Here is a 17,880-nt window from a genome sequence, read left to right on the forward strand (position 1 = left end):
TAGTGGTGTCCTCTCTTCGGTCTCATAGCCTCCAAAGAAAACCAGGGTGCAAACTAGGGGAGCCTGGTTCTCCCTTGTCAGAAACCACAGCAAGAAGTGAAAAAGCATTCACAGACTGATGAAGGCCTGTGATGTGCCAGACATTTTGCAAGGTTCTAGGCTAATGGGAGAGAGAAAATGTCAACACTGGACCCTATTTGGACGGACTCAGTGCTCTTGAGGTGCTGAGGATGCCCAGAGGAGGGAGTTTCCAGCTGCCCAGGGGAGCCAAGAAAGGCTGTATCAAGGAGACAGGGCCTCAGCTGGGTCTTGAAGAGCAGATAAAACATTAGCCAGGGGCCACGTGCCTGTAATCCCAGCACTTTGGGAGGCCAAGGCAGGCAGGTCACTTGAGGTTAGGAGTTCGAGACTCTCCTGACCTATGGTGGAACCCTCTCTCTACTAAAAATACAATAATTAGCCAGGTGTGGTGGTGCACACCTGTCATCCCAGCTACTAGGGAGGCTGAAGCAAGAGAATCGCTTGAACCTGGGAGGCAGAGGCTGCAGTGAGTTGAGCTCATGCCACTGCACTCCAGCCTAGGTGACCATTTGCCAGATAGAGAAGATGGCAGTTCACTAGACCACTTACCTCAACATTTTACCAAGTACTGGGTGATTTGATTCTGGGCTACAGCCTTCGTAGGAGCTGGGGGCATCAGATTTTCCTGTAAAGACCTCACCTTTTGCCTTTCTGGTGGGTAGAAAATGCTAGAACTTGCAGTGCCCACCAGCTTAGCAAAAGGCCATTCATTCGGCCTCTCCTCAATCCCACCGTGAAACAGGCCTGTGTATAGGCAGCTCAGTGAAGCTCTAGCAGCAACTGCAGGGCAGAAGCTGGCTGGCTCCCAACTGACAACTTGATTTCTCTGCTAACGCCCTACCTCCCCCTACATAAGAATTTCCCTCCTAGACACAAGTTGAAAATAATATACTGATGGCTACTTAGTAACCTCAGTAAGAATTAAAACTGAGGTCATTTGTTCATTTTGGAGAAAGAACTTACCTTTAAATCTTTTATCCTCTTTTGGTGAAGGTTTCCATTTAGGAAAAAAGGTGTCAAACAATCCTTGATTTTTTTTTTTATCATTTTTATTATTACACCAAATAAATGTTGGGAGTTGCAAGAAAAAAAAAAAAAGATGACAGAAGAAATTGCAGGGCAAAAGCCCACAAAGGTGGGCTCTGGAAGCTTCTTTAATTGAATTGCAACTCTAGTGAGATTTTGAATAAGTTGCTCTCTGAGCACTTTCCCCAGGTGGGAACCTCCTACCATAATATCTATGCCTTCTGGGAACCCAAAAGGGGAACTTAAATGTTTATCTTTAATAAACACCACTTTACCCCAGAAGGCTAGGCTAGGCTTTGAAAACAGTCAAACAGAAAAGGGTGTGACAGATGAGCGATAGTCAGCTCAACTTCCAGTTTGATCCAAAAATGTAAAAATGTGTTATTTCAAGAATGAGTCATATCATTATAATGGCTTGAGCTTTTTAGTCTCAGAGATTGCACATTTTAGCCGAGAAGTCTCAATGTTCACTCTGAATTGGGCTGCATCTTACAAACATCTCCTCTCTGGATCAGAAACCAGCTACCAGAGCTGACTAGAGATGGGGACGAGTGGGCATTGAGAAAAAACTATTGACTCACTTTGTAAACGAGAAACCCAATAAAGTAAAGACAGCCAGACCACCCACCCACCTTTAGCAAGTCTCCTTAAACCATGTGGATTCATCAACAGCTGTTCGGGGGCATTTCCAGAAACTGCTTCAAGGTCAAGCAGTCTCAGAGATGAGCGGTGGCTATTGACGACGCCACCATCTAGAGCCACTCCACACAGCGGAAGGTAAACAACATCATGTTTGTTGAAAACCAGAAACATTTCAAGAGGTAAGATAGATATGTAAGGTTTTCCAGATATTCCACTATATTTTTCTCTATTGCTGAAATCTTTTAAATATTGCTAAAAATTTATGGATCCACATGAAATATGCTCACCATCATTAATTGCTAAGGAAATGCAAATCAAAGCCACAATAAGGTACCACCTCACACCCATTAGGATGGCTGTAACCAAAGAAACGGAAAATAACAAGTGTTGATGAAGATGTGGGAAAATTGGGGCCCTGGTATGTTGCTGGTGGGTATGCAAAATGGAGCAGCTACTGTGGGAGCCAGTATTGTGGCTCCTCAAAAAAATTTAACATAGATTACCATATGATCAGCAATCCCACTTCTGGGTATGTTCCTCCAAAAAACTGGAAACAAGGACTCAAACGTTATTTGCACACCCCGGTTCATAGCAGCATTATTCAAAATAGCCAAAGGTGGAAACAACCCAAATGCCCATCAATAGAGGTGTATGTAAACAAAGTGTGGAATATCCACAGAGTGGAATATTATTCAGCCTTCAAAAAGAAGGAAATTCTGGCACATGCTACGACATGGATGAACCTTGAAAACACTTTGTTAAGTGAAGTAAACCAGACACAAAAGGACAAATACTGTATGATTCCGCTTACATGAGATACCTAGAGCAGTCACATTCCTAGAGGCAGAAAACAGAACAGTGGTTGCCAGGGGGCTGGTGGGAAAAAGGGGAATGAGGAGTTAGTGTTTAATGGATGCAGAATTTCAGTTTGGGAATATGAAAATGCTCTAGAGATGGGTAGTGGTGATAACAGCACAACATTGTGAATGTACTTAATGCCACTGAACCATTCACTTACAAATGGTTCAGATGGGCCGGGCACAGTGGTTCATGCCTGTGATCCCACTTTGGGAGGCCGAGGTGGACAGATCACCTGAGGTCAGGAGTTTGAGACCAGCCTAGCCAACATGGTGAAACCCCCTCTCTACTAAAAATACAAAAAATAGCCAGGTGTGGTGGCGGGCACCTATAATCCCAGCTACTTGGGAGGCTAAGGCAGGAGAATCACTTGAACCCGGGAGATGGAGGTTGCAGTGAGCCAAGATCATGCCACTGCACTCCAGCCTGGGTGACAGAGTCAGACTCTGTTTTGGGGGGGGAGGAGAAAGAAATGGTTCAGATGGTAAATTTTTATGTTATATATGTTTTACTATAATCGGCCAGATACGGTGGCTCATGCCTATAATCCTAGCACTTTGCAGGCTGAGGCAGGTGGATCACTTGAGGCCAGGAGTTTGAGACCAGCCTGGCCAACATGGTGAAACTCCATCTCTGATAAAAATAAAAAATTACAAAGATTTTTTTTAAAAATACAAGAAAATTGAAAAATGTGGCATATTTGTCATTTAGAAGCAAAAAAATTTTGAAAAAGTAAATAAAAGAAAAATTCACAGATATCTCGGAAAGTTAATTATTAAATATTCAAATATAAAGCAAAAGTCTTTCTTGATTATTCCATGCCCTCAACATAACCATTATCTTCAGTTTGAGGCATACCCCATAGATAGCTTATATGCATTTCCAACAGTGGATATACCTGTGTGGAATTCACACATTTCTGTTTTTTATTCAACTGTTACATAATTGTTGTCATATTGAGCACTGTGGCCAATTGAATTAAACTCTATTTCTCATACTGGATTGATTTCTGGCTTTCCCATTGGACTTACCATTTCTTCCTCTCCTTCATGGTTTCCCACGTCCTCCCTGCCTGATGATTCTGGGCCAAGAGAACCTCCCCTTGCTTTAATTCCTAACATTTTGGAAGAATGCAGGAACTTAGAAAGTGTCTGGCATGGCCTCAAAGTGGCACATGACCACCTTCACCCACATGGCACCCCACAGCCCCTGGGCTTATCTCTGATTGGATCATGCCCACTCAATCATGAGCTTACTGCACAGTTCCCAGCACCCAGCACCCAGCACAGCACTCAGCACATACAGGTACTAGGAAAGGACTTTTTAAAACAAAGTAATCAAACCAAAGCACTTGATTAGTGCTTTCCTGGTAAATCTCTGAGTCCTGCCAAGCACTTAGAGGCTCTTGGCAGAGAAGGACGTCATGAACACCGCCTGGCTTCTCTCTTTTATACCTGGCAGTACAAGCCTGTTTTGTTTTTGTTTTTGTTTTTGTTTTCATTTCAGTCAGATGTCTGGAAAATCTGTGACCTAGCGCCCCTACCCCATCTGCTGCCCATACTACTGTGGCCCCGTTCCCGGAGAAGCAGCTCCCAGGGGACAGGTCCTCAGGGTGCTTGTCTTCAGCGAGCCCCGGGTGGGAGCCAGCCCCCTAAAAAGACAGTCTGAAGATTAAAGAACAAAACTGGGAGTGGAGAGGAGAGCGTTGGGCTTTTTGAAGGTTCATTAATGGGAGTACAACTAGCCCTGCTGGGTGAGGATATAGCAAACGTGAAACTAAGGGACTCTTGCTTTGCAGCCACTTGAAAACAGAAAACTGATTTCTCATGCTATTTGCAGCAAAAGGGGAAAGGGGTTGTCACCTGTACCTTTCCAGAAACCTCCAGCGCCTCTCCCCAGCCAGGTGACTGAACACTAGCAGGACCGGAACTGGGCTCAACACTGGTCACAGGTCTCTGGAGAGACCCTCACAGGACTAGATTTGGTGAGAATTGGGTGAGAATTTTTTTTTTTTTTTTTTTTTTTGAGACACGGTCTCACTCTGTTACCCAGGTTGGAGTGCAATGGCACCATCATGGTTCTCTGCAGACTTGACCTCCTGGGCTCAAGCGATCCTCCCACCTCAGCTTCCAGAGTAACTGGAACTACAGACACATGTCACCGTGCCCAACTGATTTTTGTATTTTTTGTAGAGATGCGGTTTCACCATGTTACCTAAGCTGGTCTCAGACTCCTGGGCTCAAGCGATCCACCCTCCTCAGCCCCACAAATTGCTGGGACTGGGCCAGGCACAGTGGCTCACACCTGTAATCCCAGCACTTTGGGAAGCCAAGGTAGGCAGATCACTTGAGGTCAGGAGTTCAAGACCAGCCTGATCAACATGGTAAAACCCCATCTCTATTAAAAATACAAAAATTAGCCAGGCGTGGTGGTGGACACCTGTAATCCCAGCCATTCGGGAGGCTGAGGTAGGAGGAGAATCGCTTGAACTCTAGAGATGCGGTGAGCTGAAATCATGCCATTGCACTCCAACCTGGGTGACAGAGTGAGATTCCCTCTCAAAAAAAAAAAAAAAAAAAAGTGCTGGGACTGAAGGAGTGAGCCACTGCACCAGGCCTGGTGAGAATTTTTGTTTTTTAAGCTAGTTCTCTAAGATGAAAAACTCTCTTGGCATTTTTTTTTCTTTTACAACTTTACTGAGGTATAATTAACTTACAATAAACTGCACATATTTAAAAATACAATTTGATATGTTTTGAGATTTGTATGCGCCCATAAAACCACATCTTAATCAAGGTGTAGAATAGTTTCCATCACTCCTGAAATTTCCTAATACCCCTTTGTAACTTTTCCCTTCCTCCCCACCCCATCCCTAGGCAATCAGTGGTCTGGTTTTTGTCACTATAGGTTAGTTGGAATTTTCTAGAATTTTATATAAATAAAATAAAAAATGTTTTGCCTTTTTTTTTTTTTTTTTTTTGATAGAGTCTCATTCTGTCGCCCAGGCTGGAGTGCAGTGGGGCGATCTCAGCTCACTGCAACCTCTGCCTCCCGCGTTTAAGCAATTTTCTTGCCTCAGCCTCCTGAGTAGCTGGGATTACAGACGTGCCACCACGCCAGGCTAATTTTTGTATTATTAGTAGAGAAGAGGTTTCAATGTGTTGGCCAAGCTGATCTTGAACTCCTGACCTCAAGTAATCTGCCCACCTTGTCCTCCCAAAGTGCTGGGATTATAGGCATGAGCCACCACACCCAGCTAATTTTTATTTTTTACTTTTTGTAGAGATGTATGTTGCCCAGGCTGGTCTTGAACTCCTGGTCTTAAGTGGTCCTCCTGTCTTGGCCCCCTAAAGTGCCGGGATTACAAGCATGAGCACCACGCCTGGCGTGGTCTGACTTCTTTCATTTCAGCATCATGATTCTGAGACTCATCCAGGCTGCTGCACACATCAATAGTTCATTCATTCCATTTCATTGGTTCTTTTTCATTCATTGTACAAATATAGCACGATTTGTCTATCCATTCTTCTATTGATGGACATTTGGGTTGCTTCCAGTTTGGAGCTATTACCAAAATGGCTGCAATGAACATTTGTGTACAAGTGTTTGTGTGGACATACGTTTTCATTTCTCTTGGGTAAATACCTAGAAGTAGGATGGCTGGGCCACATTCATGGGTTTTTTAATAGGCCCTGGGCTAGGCATGGTGGCTTACACCTGTAATCTCAAAACTTTGGGAGGCCAAGACAGGAGGACCACTTGAGGCCAGGAGTTCAAGACCAGCCTGGGCAACGTATGTCTCTACAAAAAATAAAAAAATAAAAATTAGCAGGGTGTGGTGGCACACACCTGTGGTCCTAGCTATTTGAGAGGCTGAGGCAGGAGGATCACTTGAGCCCAGGAGTTTGAGGCTTCAGTGAGCTACGATTGTGCCCCTACACCACTCTAGCCTGAGTGAAACAGCAAGACCCTGTCTCAAACAAAACACAACAGGCCCAAAAGAGCCCTGGGCTTTCTGCCTAGACTGAGGAAGGAGCATGGAGCCTGACGTTCCTGTTCCCATTTCAAACACAGCAGCAGCTCCAAGAGGATCCTCAGATATTTGCTTCCTCTGTCAGCTTTTCTTGAAGAAAGGTTTCCACAGTCAAGAAGAGAAAAGTTTGAAATTCAAATTCTCCTTCTTACTCTCCCCAGCCCCATCATTTTATAGATGATGAAAACCAAGTTTGCCATAGCCCATGGCCAAGGTTAGTGGACTAGATGCTAAGCCTGCACTTACCAGACCTGGGTTTAGGCCCGTGACCATGGCCTCTTTAAGTCATCATTTTTAGCTTTGGGGGAGTGAAGAAGCTGCTGGAAGTATCAGGCTGGCATCAGATAGAATCATGTCTCAAATATGTAGACGTTTCCTTTAGAAACACATGAAGCCGGACACAGCAAACAATTGAGGCCAAGGGGTCAGGAAGGCACTGCTAGGGGGCTTTCCAGAGCTGTAAAGTGGTCTTCCAGGGAGTCCCAGTGGACCCACTCCCTGCTCCGCTAGTATCTGAGCCAAACAGTGCTGGAGGGGACCGGTGATCAGGCCTGTCTTTTGCCCTCCAGGAGAGCGAGAGAGTGAAGGATTCTCAGGGCCTAGCCTCACGTCACTGCTCCTACAAGGAAAATGTAAGGCTCTTCCTCCAGGCCCTCCTGCCTGGCAGGCTCCTAGGCACTACATCCTGAGGACAGGGGATGAGCTAACTTGCCTCAGTTTACCCAGCTGTCTGAGGTGAGTTGCAGCATGGTGGCCTCCAGGTTTGGCCCCTCTGAGCTCCCCTTTCCTGGCCCCATGCAGTCACTCCCCTAAGTCCTCGGGCCTAAGCCCAGGAGGAAGCCCTGACTTGTCTTTGCGTAAGTCACTCCATCCACCCCGGCTTTGTACCCCTAATCCTGGCTGCACGTCTCTTTGCTGGAGCTCCATTTCCCCTTCGAGGGCCGCTTTCTTGATCCAGACACAAGGCTCCTCCATAGTGTCCTGCTGTCTGGCTCCCTAGCAAATTGAGCAACTGCTAACTACACACATCCCTTGGTCCCACCTCAACAGCTGACCCACCGTGAACCTCTCAGGTCGAGACTCCAAAGCCTGCCTTTTTAATAAGATCCCCAGGTGATCCTGATGCCTTTAAGAGTCAGGAGCCCCTCACTGCTACTGTCTTTGGCCAGCATTGGCAGTTTCATGAGGGAATGAGAAAGACAAAAAGGCTCGAGCAGCCCGAAGTCTGTCAGGGCAGAGCTTCAGTCAGCTCACTGGGTGAGCGGAGGGGTGGTGAACTGGCTGCACACGTGACCCGAAATCCAGCAGGTGTGGCCAGGGCTGAAAGGCCAGCCCTGGGCTCCATCACCCTGGGTTCAGGCAGCAGCTCAGCGTGGTGAAAACTGAGCCATGTCCTTACCTGGGAAGCTGTGTCTCCATCCTGGGAGTCAACTCCACTTTGTATGTTTCTCTAAGTCTGGTGACGAGGATTTCCTAATTTTGTACAGCACGTGTACTTTTCACCGCAGTACTTCATTGTCTCTCCCCAGAATGAGGTATCATATCTCCACTTGACAGGCACGGAAACTGAGATGCAGGAGGCAAAAGTCACAGATGACAACGGGGCCCCGAGGAGGGTGCTAATGCCTGGGGACAGACCCGGGTCTGTGGGTTGAAGGCTGGAGTTTTGGCTCTGCTACTACCAGGAAAAGGTGGTTTCTTTCACTCCCCAAAATCATCTTCAGTTCCAAGGACCCTTCTTCCCAAGAAACCTGAAAAACAACAAAGGGACTTTTCACTTGCTTTCTTAACACTGTCCACGACAAAGGCTGGTAGAAACTTTTGTTGTTATTCCAAAAAAGACGGGAGGCAACCAGCAGCAGTTCCATTGCTGATGTCAAGGATTTGCTGGTTATAGAACTCATGACTGAAGGGCTCATCTGAATATTTTGCCAAATAATTATAACTCAATTTATTTCCTGAATCACACTAAAGAAATGTGGAATGAGGAAGGGGGAGCATCAGGCCAGTCTGTTGTTTCCCTGTGTGGAAGCAGGCTTATCCTTGGCTTGTAGAAATCAATTATTCAACTGGAATTTCATTTCATTTTGACACATATTTATTGAGTACATATATTTACTATGTGCCAGGAAATGTATCAGAAACTCAGGAATAAAACATACTATGCGCTAGTCCCTGCTCTCAAGGAGTTACAGATGGGGCAGAAGAGTGAGGTGAGGTCACACGAGACGTGCAGGTTCGAACTTGATCTTGAGAGCAATAGGAAGCCCTAGAAAGGCTTATACTGGAGATGGCCTGGCCATAGTTCTGTTGCTGAGCACAATCTGGGAGTCAGGCATAATTCAGCTACCAGGAGCTGCCTCTAGCAAGACAGGACCAAATGAGGCACACGTGCAAGAGACGTACAAGCCATCTGATGTGACAGTCAAGATGTTAGCCTGGGCCGGGTGCAGTGGCTCATACCTATAATCCCAGCACTTTGGCAGGCTGAGGCGGGTGGATCACCTGAGGTCAGGAGTTCGAGACCAGCCTGGATAACATGGTGAAACCCTGTCTCTACTAAAAATACAAAAATTAGCTGGGCATGCAGGTGCATGCCTGTAATCCCAGCTATTTGGAAAGCTGAGGCAGGAGAATCATTTGAACCTAGGAGGTGGAGGTTGCAGTGAGCTGAGATTACGCCACTGCACTCCATCCTAGGCGACAGAGCCAGACTCCATCTTAAAAAAAAAGAAAAGAGAAAAAAAAAAGTCTGATTAATTCTCATTGGAGGATTCAGAGGCTTCCTGGAGGGGGTGGCATTGAAGCTGAGCCTTGAAGGGTATGGTGGTTTGGATGCGCAGAGGGGAAGGAGGCAAGCTTAGAGGCCTAAAAGTGGAAGACCAGCCTTGGAAACAAGCAGTCCAGCAGAGCGGTCTGCTGGGGGGATGTGTTGGGGAGGGAGGAGGGGGAGGGGGAGGAAGAGGTTAGGACAGGACTGCACAATGCTAATAGCACGCTGAGGATCTGTGGTTTTTTGTGTAGGGAGAGGTGTGCTTGAAGCTGAAGCTTATGCGTGGCCCCAGCAGAGTTCTGGCACCTGGCAAGCCACCCAGGTAACATTGGTGCATTACTTACTTGAAGGGGTTCCGGAAAACTGATCCTTGCTCCTTCCCACACTCAGGCCCTTCCTCGGGTCATCTCTGAGAGAAGCAGAGCACCAAGGGCCACTAAGCTGCATGCTTTCTGCATCCCTACCCCCTTCACTCAGGAAGATCAGGTTATCCAGGGTGCAGAACTTGGCAGTAATGAATATTTATTGAATGAATAAAGGAATATATAAATGAATGAAAACATAATTGAAAACTTCAAAGGGAAGTCACAAAAGGATTGTGTGTGTGTGTGTGTGTGTTTGTATTTGTGTGCACTCCTACCCTTTGCCTTGGCGTGTGGGCCTGGGAGTGCTTCGGAGGGAGGGAGAGCAGGCTGTGACTGAGCAGAAGCTTCGGGATGGTTCTCCAGCAGCTCCATCCCCATTTGTGCTTTTCCCATACACAGTTCCCCACCGCCAGTCTCCACACACAGGGCCAAGTCTGGATTCCCTGACACTGGCAAACACTCCATCCCGGCCCTGGGACTGAGCCACATTCCCAGGCTGTGAGGACTCTGCTGTCTCTCGCATGGGCAGCAAGGGACTCGCTAGAGAGCCATCCAGGTCTCTCCAGCCGTTAGTGCCATTTTTCCCTACAATCCACTTCCTACTGAGTCCCTGTGTGAGTCCCAGCCAGAGCCTCAGCCCACCCAAGCCATGCCAGTTCCTCCCTCATCGCCCTAAACTCCCCAAGCCCAGTCCCTGCGAGCTCGCTTTAGTGCAGGCTGAGGACAGAGGGCCACACCGCCTCCTTCCATGGGTTCCTCCCTAATCTCACACTCGTACTTCACAGCCTCAGAAGGCAGCAGAGAGCAGCTGTTCCCGTGCAATCAGGAAGGACCAGAGAGGAACCCCAGATCCTTTCTCATCCTCTCAGAACCTCATCTGTAAATGGGAATGGTGATTACTTACCTCACAGGATTAGAAAGACCAAATGGCATTATCCTACAAGAGAAGTGGTTACCAATTCAGTCCACAAACGATTTTTTTCCTTATCTTTTCCTTTAAATTCACTCAATTCTGACTCCCAGTTTCTGCTTTAGATGCAGCAATCTGGAAAGAACATTGCTCACACCTTTACAACAACAAAAAAGCTGGAAACCTGCAAGTTTAGAACTCTCATTGAAGCTATCAGAGAGCTCAGGTTCAGCCAACTAGCCTGAAATCTAAGAAGAGACAGGTGCCCACAGGAAGAGATGGGGCGTGAACACTGGTGCACCTGGGGCCCCGCAGACGCACAGCAGTAAGGATTCAGCTGCAATACTTAACAAACTGCTAGGGATGGAGTATGGGTGGGCAAGAAAGTGGGAAGTCCGAAGCAAGAGTCTGCACCCTTTTCCAGGCTTTCCCCCACGACCCCAGGCGGGTGGGGGAGGGTATGAGAAAGCATCCCTCATGATACAGGCCTGAGGGACTGGGACAGCAGCCACGGCAGGAGGGACACAAAACCCCTCCCAGATGTTTCTCCCCCAACTTCCCTATGGATAAAAGCTTTGATCTCCAGGGGAAAAGGCAACACCATTGCCATGAGGGCACCAGTGGAAACCCTTTAGACCTGGAGTAAGGCGAGAGAAAGAACCTGTACCCTGGGGGAGGAGCAGGAATGTGTTCCAGGCCCAGAACTACACACCAGCTCCACACCACAGCCATCAACAGAACGGAACAGCATCTACAGAACCAGATACAACACAGACACTGAAACTACCTGACAGGGAACTTAGCCATGATGAATATATTAATGGCTCTGATGGAAAAGAAGGACAATATGCAAGATTAGAAAGGTCCTTTCCGCAAAAATACAGAAACTATATGAAAGAATCTAATGGAAATGCTGGAAATGAAAACACAGTAACAGAAATAATGTTTTCAATGAGCTCATAAATAAAGTTGACACAGCTGAGGAAATAAACAGTTAAAGATAATGCTATAGAAATTACCCAAACTGAAACACAAAAGACTGAGGGAAAAACAGAACAGAACATCCAAAAGCCTCGGGACAATATTAAAGATCCTAATATACATGTAATTACAGTCCCAGAAATAAATTAAAGAGAATAAGGTAGGAGAAATGTTTGAAGAAATGATGGCTGAGAATTTTCCAATAATCATGACAGACACAAAGCCACAGATCCATAAAGCTCAGTGAATACCAGGTTAAATAACACCAGAAAATACACACACACATACACATCTAGGCATACCATATTACAACTGCTGAAAATAAAAAAGAATATCTTGAAGGCAAATATAGAATAAAAAACACATTATATACAGAGGAACAAAGAATTATAGCAGATCTCTTGTCAGGAGCCATGCAAGCCAGAAGATGATAGAGTGATAGCTTTAAAACACTGAAAGGAAAAAGAAACAAACTATCAACCAGAAATCTACACCCAGTGAAAATCGCTTCCAAAATAAAGGAAAGATACAGACTTTCTCACACAAAAACAGAGAATTCATTGTCAGCAGACCCACAACACAAGAAATTTTAAAGGAAGTTATTCAGGTACAGGAACATGATACAGAAATAAAACTTGAATTTGCATAAAGAAATTTAGAAGGCTAGGCGTGGTGGCTCACGCCTGTAATCCCAAGAGTTTGGGAGGCTGAGGCAGGAGAATCGATTGAGGCCAGGAGTTTGAGACTGCAGTGAGCCGTGATCACACCACCGCACTCCAACCTGGACAGCAGAGCAAGACCCTGTCTCCAAAAAAAAAAGAAAAGAAAAGAAAAAGAAAGAAAACAAAGTAATGGAAACAAAATAATTAATGGTAAAATAAAATTCTTTCTAAAAACGCTTAATTACTCTGCTCACCCCTATAATCCCAGCAATTTGAGAGGCCAAGGCTGGAAGATTGCTTGAGTCCAGAAGTTCAAGACCAGCCTGGATAACAAAAGTGACACCCCCATCTCTATAAAAATAAAAAAGTTAGCTGGGCATGGTGGCACGCATCTGTGGTCCCAGCTACTTGGGAGGCTGAGGCAGAGGGATCGCTGTGTCCCAGAGGTCAAGGCTGCAGTGAGCTGCATTCAGACCACTGCACTCCAGCATGGGCAACACAGTGAGACCCTGTCTAAAGAAAATATGCTTAGTTGGGGCCGGGCACGGTGGCTCACACCTGAAATCCCAGCATTTTGGGAGGCCAAGGCAGGTGGATCACGAGGTCAAGATATCAAGATCATCCTGGCCAACATGGTGAAACCCCATTTCTACTGAAAATACAAAACAATTACGTGGGCGTGGTGGTACATGCCTATAGTCCCAGCTGCTCGGGAGGCTGAGGTAGGAGAATCACTGGAACCTGGGAGGCAGAGGTTGCAGTGAGCCAAGATCGCGCCACAGCACTCCAGCCTGGAAACAGAGCGAGACTCCATCTCAAAAAAAAAAAAAGAAAGAAAGAAAAGAAAATATGCTGTTACTCTGGAAGATAAATATTTTTGCCCAAAGCAAAACTAGAGACATCCTACCTGTTTCTGGGGCTGGCAGTTATCTCCTTTTGCCTCCCAGGCCCAGCTGCTGCTGAGTCCTGCGCTATTCTCTTTCTTCTCAGCTTTCCTCCCTCACTTCTCGTGCTTTCCCTAAGAATTAAGGGCAGGTGTTTGGGGCCATATTGACCGAGACCTGGGCACTGGGGTGAATGGCAACCTGTGGCTCTTCCCTCAGAGAAGTTCCAGCAGGTGTATGCTTCTCAGTTGATGCAAAAAGTACTGCCCCAGCCCTGTCCCAACCCCCACCCCAGCTGACAAAATAAGCTTGGCTCACTTAAAAGATTCTCCTTAGGCCGGTCACGGTGGCCCACACCTGTGACCCCAGCACTTTGGCAGCCCAAGTTGAACAGATCGCTTGAGCCCAGGAGTTTGAGACAAGCTTGGGCAATATGGTGAAACCCCATCTCTACAAAAAATACACAAATTAGCTAGACATGGTGGTGCTCGTCTGTGGTCCCAGCCACTTGGTAGGCTAAGGTGGGAAGATCACCTGAGCCTGGGAAGGTCAAGGCTGCAGTGAGCCATGATGACGTCACTGCACTCTAGCCTGGGTGACAGAGTGAGACCCTGTCTTAAAAAAAATTCTCATTAAAACTAAACCAAAATTTAAAAAAAAAAAAAAGCCGACTTCTGCTGTCTGTATCAAATATCTCCTTAAAAACTCTTGTGTTTCTTTGTCCACTTTTCTTTGGGGCCTGCTGGTGGGTTGGCCTGGCATGGCTGGGTCCCATGCCTTCTTCCCCAGAGCTTGCTTTCCTGAGACAGTCCTTAGAGTAACCCGGCCAGCCTAGGAGAAGCCCAAAGCAAGTACTTGTCCCTCCACTGGAATCCATACAGTAATTGTTTAAATTAATATCTCTCAAAAGATTTCAAACTCCTAACAGCCAGACCGTGGGCCACCCCACGCCCTTCTCTGCAGCTTCATTCATTCATTTCTTTTTCACCAAGCCTGGACTAACTACGAAAATTGGTGCTTGGGATCCAACTGGGCACTCGTATAATCTCTGCCCTCATGGACCTGACAGTATAGGACAAGATGCACATTAGTCAAATAATCACACAAACACATAATCAATAACTACGGTGATAAGTCCGGTGAAGGAGAAGACCAGCTCAGCGTGAGAGTGTGTGGCAGGGAACTGGCACTGGCCAGGCTGATCTAACACAAACATCCCCCACCATGTCCCATGTGTCTCTGGCCTGGATGGCCCTCTCTGCTTCTTTCCACCCATCCTAAGCCTGTTTGTGCAAGTCAGGTCACTTCCCCTCCATAAATCCTGATAGTTTGGCCTTGGGGATCTCTTCCCCGTCTTTCCCCTTTCAGCAGGACCACTCCTTTGGATCGTAAGGACTGTGGGAACTTTCTGTTAAAAGGGTGCCATGCATTCACTCTTTGATCACTAAGTGTTGACAGATACAGTATTTTTAAAAGATAACCAAAAAGACTTCTCCAGACTCAAAAAAGAGATTAACATCTTTGTGGACAAGCAATAGGAGCACAGAGGGGTGAACAGAGCTGAAGCTGCAGCCTGCTGGGCTTTAGGTCTGGAGACAGGTGGTGGAAGCTGGGGAAAGGAGGACTAAAGGAGCTCTATTCAAGATAGTAGAAGGGAGAGACAGGCTCAGTGCCTGAAGGCAGGCAGCGGAGTAGGGCTCCCTTCTTACCCATGAAATTCGGCTGACCAACCTCTGCCAAGAGCCAGGAATTTCTAAAAGCCGTAGATATAAGAGGCTGGAGAACAAGACATTGCTTTGTGACCAGAAGCTGAGACCAGCTACCCTTTGCCTCTGCATCCAGATCTACAGAATCCTCAGATCCCCACAGGGCAGGACCCTCTCAACTGCCATGCAAGGATCCAGTTCCCTACTGGGGACCCAGAGGGCTGAGTGGTGACAGTTACAAAACTGCTTGTTAAGGGAGAATGTGTACAGAGAAAAAAGACAGAACAAATGAAAAAGCAACTACTCCAAGCCTCAAAATAAGCCTGTACATCAGAACTCCAAAACGCATGGAAAAGCCCAGTGCTTACAAAGACAGTTCACAGATTTAACATTCAAAATATCAATTTACTCCAGATGAAATTAATTTTATAGAACGGTCTGACAAAGACTCTTCAATCAATATGCTTAGGGCATTAAAGATATAAATGAAGGCATAACTTAAGCAATCTAGATGTTGTACAAGCAAAGTGTGCGACCTGAAACAAAACTCTAGTTTTGTACTCCCACCATAAACTTTACTTGACTCCCAAATAAACTTTGAATTCAACGACTTTATTTGGTCCCTTCTTAGTTCCTGCCTCTCGCTGCTGCCTGGAATGCAGCTGTGCCATTAACCAAGAGGATGGGGACACTCCCTAGAGATGGTGGGGGGCTTAGAGGAAGGAGCCCAAGTCCCAGAGGGCTCCATGGGAGAGAGATGCCCCATCAGCCCTGGACTTTCTGGCTTGTCTTGAGGATTTTAGTCACAACTGAACTTAATCCCAATTTTATACACAGAGCCATGCTATCTTTTTACGTGCATGTACGTTTTCTTAGCTGGATTATATGGCCCTTGAGGGGGAAAGTGGTGTCTTAGAACATTTTGGTAGCTGCTTAATATCTAGCTTTGTAGTACTTGGTTTTCACAATGGCATAGTCTAGGACCAAAATCTAGTGAGTGTATCTTAGGTGTTGGCTTTTAAAAGTTGTAGGAACTAAGTGTCTGTATCCTAAATCCCCAGTGACTGCCGTAGGTTGGATTCATCCTTGTCCATCACAGACTCCAGGTCTAAATTGAGAATGAGTGTGCAATATCGGGAAGCCTAATTCACTTTGGACACAGCTCAGTGCTGTCAGAAACTCTTCACCAGTCTGCTGTCCTCCACCCTAATTCACACTTTTTTTCTTAATCCTCTGCTTCCTGCCTGGGACCCTGGGGACCCCCAGAAATAAACAACTTAACTTGCACTGAAAACCTGTCTGCAATGTGTTGTTATTGTTAACAAAAGATGTCATTTAGCAGAGAAAACGCATTTGTTTCATGATTTAAAATAGTACACACGGCCGGGCGCGGTGGCTCAAGCCTGTAATCCCAGCACTTTGGGAGGCCGAGACGGGCGGATCACGAGGTCAGGAGATCGAGACCATCCTGGCTAACACGGTGAAACCCCGTCTCTACTAAAAAAAATACAAAAAACTAGCCAGGCGAGGTGGCAGCGCCTGTAGTCCCAGCTACTCAGGAGGCTGAGGCAGGAGAATAGCGTGAACCTGAGAGGAGGAGCTTGCAGTGAGCTGAGATCCGGCCACTGCACTCCAGCCTGGGTGACAGAGCGAGACTCCATCTCAAAAAAAAAAAAAAAAAAGTACACAAATACTGACAGTTTCACAGAATTCTCGCCATTAAAGCTGATTCCCTTTATTCCTGGCTACTCACTCGTTTCTTGGGCCTCATCCCCAGAGTGGCCTAAGAGGTGGCTGTTTCTCGTCCTGCTACGATAGATAAAGGGACCAGTGCTTACAGAAGTGCTGTGACTTCCTTAGGTGCTGGAGGGGGATGTGGAGGCTTGGACACTGGAATGTTTGGTAGAACGGTTGAGGTAGGATTTGGGGAACATCATAACAGAATTTAGTTTTTTGAGAGGGAGTTTATCTTTTTAGAAAGCACAGATAGAACCCAATATGCTCTAGACCAGGAATCAGGTAACTTTTTCCATAAAAGGCCGGATAATAAATATTGTAGGTTTTGTGGGCCATATGGTTTCATCACAATTACTCAACCCTGCCATTGCAGCATGAAAGCAGAATGAGTGGGCTGTGTTCCAATAAAACTTTATTTGCAAAACAGAGGCAGTCAGCCAGAATAGGCCCACAGGCTGTAGTTAGCAGGCCCCTGCCATGTATCACTGCCATGTATCACCTTGAGGACTCCTCTACAGGGGAATGGCAGTTTCTCCTTCCTTTGCCCAAGCCAGTACCCTGAGTCTGCCGTGCCACTCCACAGTCCCCACAGAGGCCTCACAGCTGGAAGAGGCTGCTGACAGGCAAAAGCCTGACCTGCCACAGCCCCAGGCCAAGTTTGTCCTTGCCAACATCTCCCTCTCTGTCCACGGATGTCCAGCTATTTCTTGAAGGCCTCTTGGCTGCAAGCTCCCCAGCACGCCCTTCAGGGCCCAGGCAGGATGCCCACCAATTCCTGTGCTCTAGGACTCTGAGACCTCCTTGTCCCTTCTCCCACTGAATTCAGCCTGTTAGGAAGAAAGGTAACTCAGCCACCTAATCACCCTAAGGGATGGTGCACCCGCCATACATCCATGCACTACTGATGCAATGGAACAAAGCCATGATGTGGAGCTTCAGGCCTTCCAATGGCAAAAGAACCAGGTACGTGGTGACCTAGAGCATCTATGCACAAGACTGGTTAACCTAACCTATCACAGGAGATGGTCTTGGGGCTGGGCTGCCCTGCCCTGCCTCCAAGTACATAACAGAGGCTCCCCTCAGGCTGGAACTCATTTCATGGTCCAGCTAGTGATGACTTGGCCCAGTGGGGCTCCTGGTCAGTTTCCTATAAGGGCTCTTCCCAGAAAGGACATTGACATCTTCTGTTTGTCTGCCTATGGGGCCACTAGCAAAGGTATAT

At 46.7% G+C, this 17,880-nt stretch overlaps 1 long non-coding RNA gene across 1 annotated transcript in view; it reads right to left on the bottom strand.

Annotated features, from left to right (window-relative positions):
- Nucleotides 1-17,880, bottom strand: part of LOC144336575 (uncharacterized) — an 83,119-nt gene that overhangs the window by 37,551 nt on the left and 27,688 nt on the right. Inside the window, exon 2 of the long non-coding RNA XR_013408464.1 lies at nt 8,040-8,391. This is a non-coding gene — a long non-coding RNA (uncharacterized LOC144336575). The remainder of the gene's footprint in view (nt 1-8,039; nt 8,392-17,880) is intronic.

This window comes from Macaca mulatta, chromosome 18 (genome assembly GCF_049350105.2).
Source record: "Macaca mulatta isolate MMU2019108-1 chromosome 18, T2T-MMU8v2.0, whole genome shotgun sequence".
NCBI classification, from domain to species: domain Eukaryota; kingdom Metazoa; phylum Chordata; class Mammalia; order Primates; family Cercopithecidae; genus Macaca; species Macaca mulatta.